The sequence below is a fragment of the Mus musculus genome, chromosome 5 (genome assembly GCF_000001635.26).
Source record: "Mus musculus strain C57BL/6J chromosome 5, GRCm38.p6 C57BL/6J".
Classification (NCBI taxonomy): domain Eukaryota; kingdom Metazoa; phylum Chordata; class Mammalia; order Rodentia; family Muridae; genus Mus; species Mus musculus.
The window spans coordinates 146,352,975-146,363,014 of NC_000071.6; the positions used below are offsets into that span (position 1 = coordinate 146,352,975).

The 10,040-nt window shown below is 41.9% G+C and overlaps 1 long non-coding RNA gene across 2 annotated transcripts; it reads left to right on the forward strand.

Annotated features, from left to right (window-relative positions):
• Nucleotides 1-558: 558 nt before the first annotated feature.
• On the forward strand, nt 559-9,525 carry Gm38747. Of its 2 annotated transcripts, none has more exons than XR_868696.1 (4): nt 559-1,364; nt 5,370-5,507; nt 7,293-7,863; nt 9,177-9,525. It is a non-coding gene; the product is annotated as a predicted gene, 38747 (long non-coding RNA). The 2 variants fall into 2 exon arrangements; XR_868697.1 differs by having other exon boundaries at nt 5,386-5,507.
• The last annotated feature ends 515 nt before the right edge of the window (nt 9,526-10,040 follow it).

The following is a 10,040-nucleotide window of genomic DNA, read 5'->3' on the forward strand; positions in this document are numbered from 1 at the left end:
CCCTGCTATACCTATGCCATCTAACAGAAAGATTTATTAGCATTATAGAGATTTCTGGGACACTTTGTGCATTGCAATGTCCAAAACCTTACGTTGTTTTATGTATATGTGTGTTTTGCTTACTCCAGTATCTATCTATACATCACTTGTGTTCTTAGTATCCACAGAGGCCAGAAGAGAGCATTGATCCTTCTGGAACTGGCATTACAGATGGTTGTGAACACCATGTGGGTGTTGGGAATGGAACCCAGATCTCCAGGAAGAGTAGCTGCTGGATCATCTCTCCAGCTACCTACAAAGTCATTTCAAATGCATTTGGTCAGTGCAAAAAGAAGCTAACATTCTGAGGATCATAGAAAGTTAGAATTTTGACCCCAGAATTCCTATCCAAGTAATACATTCAACTAAAAGTATGTATATATTTTTAAAAAGATGTGATATTGGTTTTTCTTTTTCTTTTTTCTTTTCTTTCTTTTTTTTTTTTTTTTTTTGCCTGCTGGTTGTTTCCAGGCAACCTTGAACTTGTCAAATAATAAAGTATAAACAAAGATTGTGAAATGCATGGCCTTACTTTGAAAGTCCTTCTCTTGACAGGCTAAATATACGATTCCACTTTATGACTAGACAGTCGTTAAAGGTCACTTCCTTCCCTCATATTGATTTTTCTTGGTTTATTTTAATATGAAAACTTCAGCCAGGAGGGAACACAGGTTATGGAATTTTTCATTTCAAATAATTTGAACCCCAACTTCACTGGTGTGGGAGCATGAGAAATTGCACTTTCTATGCTTTGATTTTTTTTTCTTTCCTCTCTCAAATAGGCATACTCAATGAATCAATGGCACCGGGAGACTGACAGACAAGGTGAGGGACTGGTAACAGTACTGCTTATCACGCCATCATTCAACCCCATGGGAAGGGCCCAGAGGAACAAAACTCTTGGAATCTCTGATGCTGGAAATCTGGACACTTCCCTCTAGTTTGGTCTGGGTTGCCTGCCGCGATCAGTAAGCATGCAGCGTCAGTCCGTTCTTGAGGCACAGATTCTGCAATCTGTGGTTTCTGAGTTACTTCCATGCAGTAAGTTTAGAATAATCCTGGATCAACCTTTCTGCCTTCTAGATCATCCCCTTCTATCCTGATCCCCTGACTCAATGAAGAGATACACTCTTCCCTTCCCAGGAGGCCGAACCAGTTTGGGGAAGCCCTGGATGGCGCTGACATAGTTCCTGCCAGATTTCAAGCAAATGAAATAGATGTTGTACTCATGTTGACCAGAGCTGCATTTGGGAGCTTCCAGACTCCTGATGCCAGGACTCCTTCCTTCTTGGGTAGCCCTGGGGTAGAACAGATAACATGGTAATGTAAGTGAATACACCCCGGCTATTCATTCCTTTTGCACATCCCACTGATGCTCAGACAAAGCTCACTATTGGTAGAAAAGGATCTCTGTAAGGAGAGAGAGCATGGTAGCTCAAACCTGTAACCTCAGCACTTGTGAGGCTGAGTCAGGGGGATAGTCTGGACTTTATCATGAGTTTGAGGTTGCCCTGGATAACTGCATGAGATCCTGTCTCTGGAAACACTCAAACAGAAAATGAGGACAAAGGAAAGAAGGGCCATTAGACCCGTTAAAGTGCTGCCTCCTACCCACAAAGGAGAGTCATCATATCTCATTAAGGAATGCCATTTCAGAAGAAAACATGCATTTTTTTCTGTTATGACATAATGACTTTTTTGTGCATATCAGGAATGTATGAACCTTAGAGAAGTGAGATTTGGGCTTTTAGGACAAAAGATGTCTATTGGGCAACCTCAGTAGGATGGGACTACCAGTTTCTAATATGCCAATTAAAGACATGTGAACTGAACTTTCCAGAAACAAACAAACAAACACTACCAGCGTTAAAGAGTGTGCATGGACTGACCAGTGGAGTAGAACTTCAAGACTGTGGGGAATTGGAAGAGTACAGATTCGGAGCAAATGACCTCAGCCTAGTTTCAAGTCTTTTTCCTTAATTCACAGTCTAATTATGCATCTTAGGTTAAAGATTCCTTTAATTATTCTAACTGATAATTTGATGAACGAGCTGATGGGGTCTATGGGTGTTCTGATAGGGACTTTAGAGTACTCAGAGTCTTTTAGGTACAGGGTCATGTCATCGGCAAAAAGGGCAAATTCGACTTTTCCTTTTTCTATCTGGCTCGCTTTTATCTCCTCTTGTCTTATTGCCTTGGCTGACTTCAAGTACTGTCTTGAGTAAGAGGGGAGGAAGAGTGCCTGCTCTCTTTCCGAGCCCGTGTGTTTAGTTTTTCCCACTCAGCATCATGCTAACTGTAAGGTTGCCCTGTATGGCTTTTATTGTGTTGAGTTGTTTGTTCTTGGTTCCCTTGGGTCTTTTATCATGAAGAAATGCTGAATTATGTCAAAGTCCTTTTCTGCATCCATTGATATAGTTGTGTGATTTCTACCCAAGCACTCTATTACCTGTCTTGATTTACATAGATCAAACCAAATCTGCATCCCCAAAATGAAACTAATAGCATTCATGTTCATTTTCCCTGGAGTCTTCTACTTTTTAAAAGAATGTTTTCAAAGGATTCCCCAGTGACTGGGCTCCAGTGGAACCTCTGATAACTCTTCATTTTCGTCTTCAGTTTTATTAATTTAGGTCTTCTCTCTTTTTCTGTTAGCTAATTAGAGACGTGTTTGTCCAACTTGGTTATTTTTATCCTTGTCCAATTGTTTGATTTATTCTGTGTACTTTTTGCTTTGGTCTCAACTTCATTAATTTCTGTCATGATATTTAATATTTCCTGCATCTACTGTTTAGGATTTGGATTGTTCTTGTTTCTCTCAGACATGAGTTATATCACGAGGCTCTTTAAGTTAATTCTGTTTTCCTTTTTGTTTTTAAAGATTTATTTACTTATCTTTTGTATGTGAGTACACTATAGCTGTCTTCAGACACAACAGAAGAGGGCATCAGACCCCATTACAGATGGTTGTGAGCCACCATGTGGTTGCTGGAATTGAACTTGGGACCTCTGGAAGAGCAGTCGGTGCTCTTAACCACTGAGCCATTGCTCCAGCCCTGTTCTCTCTCTCTCTCTCTCTCTCCCTCCCTCCCTCCCTCCCTCCCTCCCTCCCTCCCTCCCTCCCTCTTTCCTTCCTTCTTTCTTTCTTTCTTTCTTTCTTTCTTTCTTTCTTTCTTTCTTTCTTTCTTTCTTAAGTGAGCACTCAAATTTATAAACCGGTTTGCTTAGAATTGCTTTAACTATATCCCAAAGGGTCTGTAAAGTTATATTTCCATTTTTTCCTTCAGTTTTAGGAACATTTTCAGTGTCCTCCCTTATTCCCTTAATGATTCGGGTTACTCCCGAGTGTATTGTTCAGTCTTCAAGCAAAGCCTCTCTATATCGTTTGTAGTTTATCCTATGATTTTTAGTTTCATTTCACTACGGTCTGATAAGTTATATGGACTTGCTTTGATCCTTTTGCATTTGGCGAGACTTGATTTGTGGCCAATAGGGTCATCTATTTTAGAGAAGGTTCTACAGGTTGCTGAAAAGGTGTATTCTGTGTATGTTGGATACTCTGTTCACCGGTGTGTTTTCTTTGTTGATGTTTAGTTTGAAAACCCCATCTGGAGTCGAGTGGGATATTCTTCCCTCTGCTAATATATGGGAGGCTTTGTGTTCCAGTTTATTTTCTGCTGTTGTGATAAAAATGTGCTGACAAATAGAACGGGTTCCTTCATCTTACAGTTCCAGGTTACATTTCAGTTTTGTGGGGATTGAAAGCATCACACCCACAGCCCAGAGCAGACAGAGCAAACACAGGCATCCCTGTATCCCCTCTTGCTCATATCCCTGCATCCCTGCCTGCCCACTTGCTTGCATCCCCGCTTCCCCACATCCCTACATCCCCATTTGCCCACATTTCCCCTTGCCCACATCCCCTCTTGCCCACATCCCTGCATCCCCATATCCCTGCTTGCCAGAATTCCCGCTTGCCCACATTCTTGCTTGCCTGCGTCCACGCATACCTGCTTGCCCACTTGCTGCTCCACAAGCTTTCTTCACTCTTTACAGTTCAAACCTCAAAACCAAGCCAAACCAAAACACTCCACATTTTAAACTTTTTGTGCATTCTAGTATATGATTGTGTAGAGTTTTAGGCTGTATATTTTATTTCCCTCCTAGAAGATTTTCTCTATGTTGATTAATTTTTAAAGAACAATTTTGATGTGTCCATCCCTTATGGACCATGATGGTTATTCTTGGTTGTCAACTTGACTATATCTGGAATGAACTAAAACCTTAGAATTGGAGGGGCACGTCTGTGATAGATTTTTGCTTAACTTGAAGTGGGAAGACCCACTTTTAATCCAGTTCTTTGAGGTGGGAAGACAAACCTTTAACCCAGATCTTTTGAGGTGCAAAAATGTAAAAGTAACTCTTACTTGCACAAAGTGTTTGTCAACTCCGGTCTGCTAACCTAGGCCTAGCCCTGGAAGCTTCTGGCCTCCATACAGTCTTACCTAGGCCTAGAGTGTTTTCAGCCTCTGAGACTTACTGCTGAATAAGCTCAGCCTTTCTTGTTCTTTCTGATCTCTGGCTGGCTGGTCAACTCAGCTGCTCTGGCTCAAGCTCCTCTCCAAGCTGACTGGCTTTGGCTTCTCTATTGGCCTCTGTCTTAGTTTGTTTGTTTGTTTGTTTGTTTGTTTGTTTGTTTTTGGGGGGTGTTTGTTTGTTTGTTTTACTCCACTTGGTCTCAGACTAACCTAATCCTCTGGCTCCTTCTCATTCTCTGGCTCATTCTGTCTTTACTGGCATCTAGCTTGTTTTCTCTTTTCAACCTGTCTCTGCAAAACTCTCCCAGTCAAACTGTCTCCTCCCTCTGTGTGCTCACTCTTAAGTAGCCTTTTCCTCTCTCTTCTCATAAGAGTTGGGAGTATCCTAGTCTATCAATCTTTCTCTGATTCGTCACTTTGTCTGCCACTCAACTAGACATCACTTTTAAACATGGCTGCTTCCTTCTACAAGCTAACTTTACCTTCATTGTTTGGGATTACAGGTGAGTACTAAGGTTATGACTGTACTCCAGCCAGAGTGATAAAAGGTGTGTACTAAGTAAGGCTGAGCCACACCACAACTAGAAGTAGGTTTTTCTAGTAAGTATAGCACAACATTGGGGTTCAGAGTGTGGTCAAATATCCTGCAACAGGAAGAATCCCCTCTTCTCTAATCATCTCTAAGCACACCTGCTGCTGGAAGTCTATATAAGGACATGGAAGAAGGAAGCTTTGGATCTTTGCCTGCTTGCTCTCAGTTCATTAACAAGTCCATCCCTTCACTGGCATTAGAGCCTAATTCTTTAAGATTGCAGTGTATATGGAGACCAGCTGAGATATCCAACCTTGTGGACTGAACAACTCCTGGATTTTTGAACCTTCCATTCATAGGCAGCCATTGTTGGATTAGCTGGACCACAGCCACAGCCTGTAAGTTATTCTAATCTCTCTCTCTCTATCTCTCTCTCTCCCTCCCTCTCCCTCCCCCTCTCCCTCTCCCTCCCCCCCCTCTCTCTCACACACACATACACAGAAACACACATATTCATTGTATAAGTTCTGTTCCTCTAGAGAACACTGATACATGAACCAAACATGAATAACTAAGCACTAAGAAAATTCTAACATTTAATTTCACGAAGGGCTGGTTTGGCCATTCTGCATTTAGTTCAGGGGTAACCTGAATTGGAAATTATGATGGTAAAGGCTTTTTTTTTTTTTTTTTTGAGCTAGGGTCTTACCACAACTCGCTGTCTGGCTTGGGCTTTGCAATGCAGACCAAGCTTGCCTTGAACTCACATAAATTCACCCGTCTATGGCTCCTGATTAAGCCTGTGTGTCACCATGTCTGGTTCAAGATCTCTGCTGTTGATCTTTGCTTCTACTTTGCATGAGTCCTTCAGTCTTAGAGATGTTCTTTTCCCTTCTCTAAGCAGGAAAGTGGTCATAACACTAACTAACTAACACTACCACTTTGTGACAATTGTTCGCTTCATGCCTGCCTTCCCCGGGTAAGTGCCTGCCTTTTCATGTTGGCACACAACATCCTAAACAAAATGGAGGAGAATGGATACCTGTGATATCAATACTATCTGAGGACGGGAGATGGGTACAGAAAGGGAGAAACTGACACAAAGGGTCTAGAAGGCTAAAAATTGAATACATGCTTTAGTTTGCTAAGGTTGCCAAATCCTGGTTCAAATGATCCAGCTGCATAAGAATGGTTTTGTTAATACTTAAATTGCACGATCTGGGAGGGGATCAAAGGGCATGCACACTGTCTTTGTTACTCTTCCTTAAAGGGTATGTATGTGAGATGTCGTTGTTAGGACCTGAGCTCATGCGAGTCACAGCCCACTCATGTGGGGATCATCATCAGCTTCTTTGTAGCTGCCTCTGCAAGGTGCTTGCAGATCAGACACAAGCCCAATTGCTGTCATCTACAGAACTCTGGTTTTCTTAAAAGGGATTTATTTATTTTACTCTATGTGTTTTGCCTGCGTTGCATGTGTGCGTATCATGTGTAAGCCTAGTCTCTGTGGAACCAAAAGAGGGCATCAGATGCCTTAGAACTAGAATTTCAGATGGTTGCGAGCTACTGTGTGGGTGCTGGGAACTGAACCTAGGTCCTCTGCAAGATTAGCCAAAGACCTTATCTCTGAGCCACCTCGACAATCCAAGCCCTATGGTGTTGCAGCTGCCAGCAGCTCGCAATGAGAAGGCTACTCGAGCTGTAAGAGAGGAATCTAGACGGGGCGAAAGAAGAAACGGAGCTAAGACAAATTCATTCTGATCAAAGCTCAAATTTTACTGTTGTGACACTAGTTATGAAGGAAGGGGGAGGGGACCCGATTCCCGCCAAATAATCGGGGTCCAGTAGAAAGGTGAGAATGTGGTGGCACCAACAGCAAAGCGGCACGGTCTAGCAGTGGGCGTGGCAGAACTAATGAGCAGGAAGCTCCACCCCTGAGCAAGCAGGTTTCAGGCTGGGGGAGGGGAGACTACACTATGGATTGCTTATTTATCTTCAAGTTGAAATATACACTTCATCTGCCTTATCAACAAGTTTATGACTGCCTAGAAGACACATTTATAATCATTTTACAGAGCAGGATGCTATAGCTATATAACACAGATACTAAGCAATAGAGTGAATTTTTAATTTATTTCTCTCTCTGCCTCTTTGTCTCTCTGTCTCTGTCTTTCTCTTTGTAGCCCTGTCTCTCCTGAAACTCGGTCTATAGACCAGGAGACCCACCTACCTCTGCCTCTGGAGTTCTGAGATTAGAGGTGTGTGCCATCACGGAGCAGCAACAACAGGGTGATAAAAACCCAGTCACTTTAAGTAATCCTTTTCTGGGACTGACTGTACAGAAGTGGTGTTTTAATATTGTCAGCATGTGTCTGTGTACACCAACAGTTCTACCAAGTGGAGATGAAAAGAGTTAATCTTTCAGGTCGGATCCGTTGTAAAATTCTGCAAGCAGAAGAATTAGGACAGGAAAAACACACCTGCCGACGTGGAGCTGTCCGCGGTCCTGAAAAGGATGCTCGCCCGTAAGGCAATAATGAGCTTATCAAAGAACATGGAAAGGCAGAAATGCCTGTGTTAATAAAGATCTTACTGCTATTCCCTGGGTCTTTAAAGTAATTAAGCATCCTCTCTCCCACTGCTGAGTGTGAGGATTATTAAACAGACCAAGCCAGCGCTAACTTGAACGTGTGGGCAGATTTGCTCAAATGTCTCTACTACCATACTCCTGAAAAACTCCTCACTTTTATCCAAGTAAGTAATGTGTGCTTATACTTTTGAATAACAGTTTTCAAATATGAATCACAGATCCTTCTATATGGCATATGCTCTTGGGATTGACTTTCCAAATGTCACCCAAGAACCAAGATTAATTTAACGAGCTCTCTATGAAGCCACGTAAATCTCGTTGTTTGTAGCAATTTTCATTCATGCCTTCCGTTTATTCATAAGAAGGCATTACTTCACATATGTTCAAATCAGAGGACAGAAAATTACTGTACAAATGGTAATATAAGCAAGAGTTTCATTTTCATCTTAATTATTTAAGACATACGTGTATTTATTTATTTATTGAGTGTAATGTAGACACTGCTATATGCATATGGCAGTCAGAGGAAAAGTTGAGGTAGTGGGTTTTCTCCTTCCACCGTTTGGGTTCTAAGTGTCAAACTCAAGTAGTTAATTTTGACATCAAGTGGCTAAATCCCCTGAGCCATCTTGCTGGCCCGAGTGTTGTTTTTAAAAAGACGGAGTTCATGCAGCATATGTGAAGATATTTAAGCTAAGCATGCCTCCTACATCTTTCTGTCAATCACAGCTAATTATCAAGATTTGAAACATCATTTCTTATCATCCACAACATAACCCCTACTGTGTATCTTACAAAATCACATTAAAAAATACCTGAGCTCCTGACATCTTTTCACTCCAACCTGATTGACAATTTTCTTTTAAAATGGTCAGGTTAAAGATCTAAGGAGATGGGGCTGGAGAGATGGCTCAGCAGTTAGGAGGACTGGCTCTTCCATAAGATGTGGGTGCAATTCCCAGCATCCATATGGTGGCTCACAACCATCTGTAATGGGATCCAATACCCTCTTCTGGTGTGTCTGAAGACAGTGACAGTGTATACACATACATAAATTAACTAACTAACTAACTAACTAACTAAATTTTTTTTTTAAAAGAAGAGGCTGGTCCTCTTTAATAAAAACATAAAAATAAATAATTAATTTAAAAATATCTAAAAATACTTTACCCACTAAATACATTAAAAGACTATATCATACCCAGAACTCATTATAAACTATAGTTTATATATATGCTAATAAGTGATATTTGACCATAACAAAAGTTAAATTCTAAAAGGAACAAATACTAAAAAATTGTCATCTAGGTGCAGTTATGATTATTTGAGAATGTTTTTTGTGTGTGTACTCAAGTGATAGATTCACATGTGGAAGGAGCTCTTTCAAATACACCTGGATATACTTACACACATATATTTGAGGGTGGATCCATGTGTATGTGAGACCAGAGATTATCTGCATTTCTTCCTTCTGGAGGTTGAGCCTGAGCACTCTGCAAAGAGAAGCCTTCTGGATATCTGAAGCCTTCTGGATGTCTGAAGCCTTCTGGATGTCTGAAGCCTTCTGGATGTCTGAAGCCTTCTGGATGTCTGAAGCCTTCTAGATGTCTGAAGCCTTCTGAATGTCTGAATCCTTCTGGATATCTGAAGCCTTCTGGATGTCTGAAGCCTTCTGGATGTCTGAAGGATCAGTCGTTGGAGCAGACAATGTAAGATGTGAATTCCTAAGCCAACACAGAGTCTGGGCTCATGTAGCTCCCAAGACTGGAGTAAAATGTAGGAAGGTAGAAACATTAGTTTTCTTTTGATTTTTTTTTTTTTTTTGAGACAGGATTTCTCTGTGTAGCCCTGGCTGTCCTGAAATTCACTCTGTAGACCAGGATGGCCTTGAACTCACAGAGATCTGCCTGCGTCTGCCTTCTGAGTGCTGGAATTAAAGGTGTGCCGCCACTGCCCATTGGTGGAAACAATCCGTGGGTGGAAAGATGGATCACAGTTTAGCACAGGGCTGTTTGTGTTCTCAGAGCACTCATAACTTAGGACAGACATATTGGAAGCAGTAGCCTAGTCAGGCTAACATCTTCCTAGGAGGCTGCAGCAGAAACCACTAGGCATAAACAGTGAGTCCCCGGAATGCAAGGTAGATGCATGGGGCTGTCCAAGCTGGGGCAGCAACCAGCTCGTGCAAAATGAATGAACACCAAGGACGGCAGCAAGGGTCTGGAGAATGCATCCATCACTCATCCATCACTCGTCAAGGCCAGGTGGAAGAGCTCCCAGCTCCGTGGGGCTGACGTGTGTCCCTTGCTGCACTACGGCAAGTTCAGGCATTTGTCTGAAT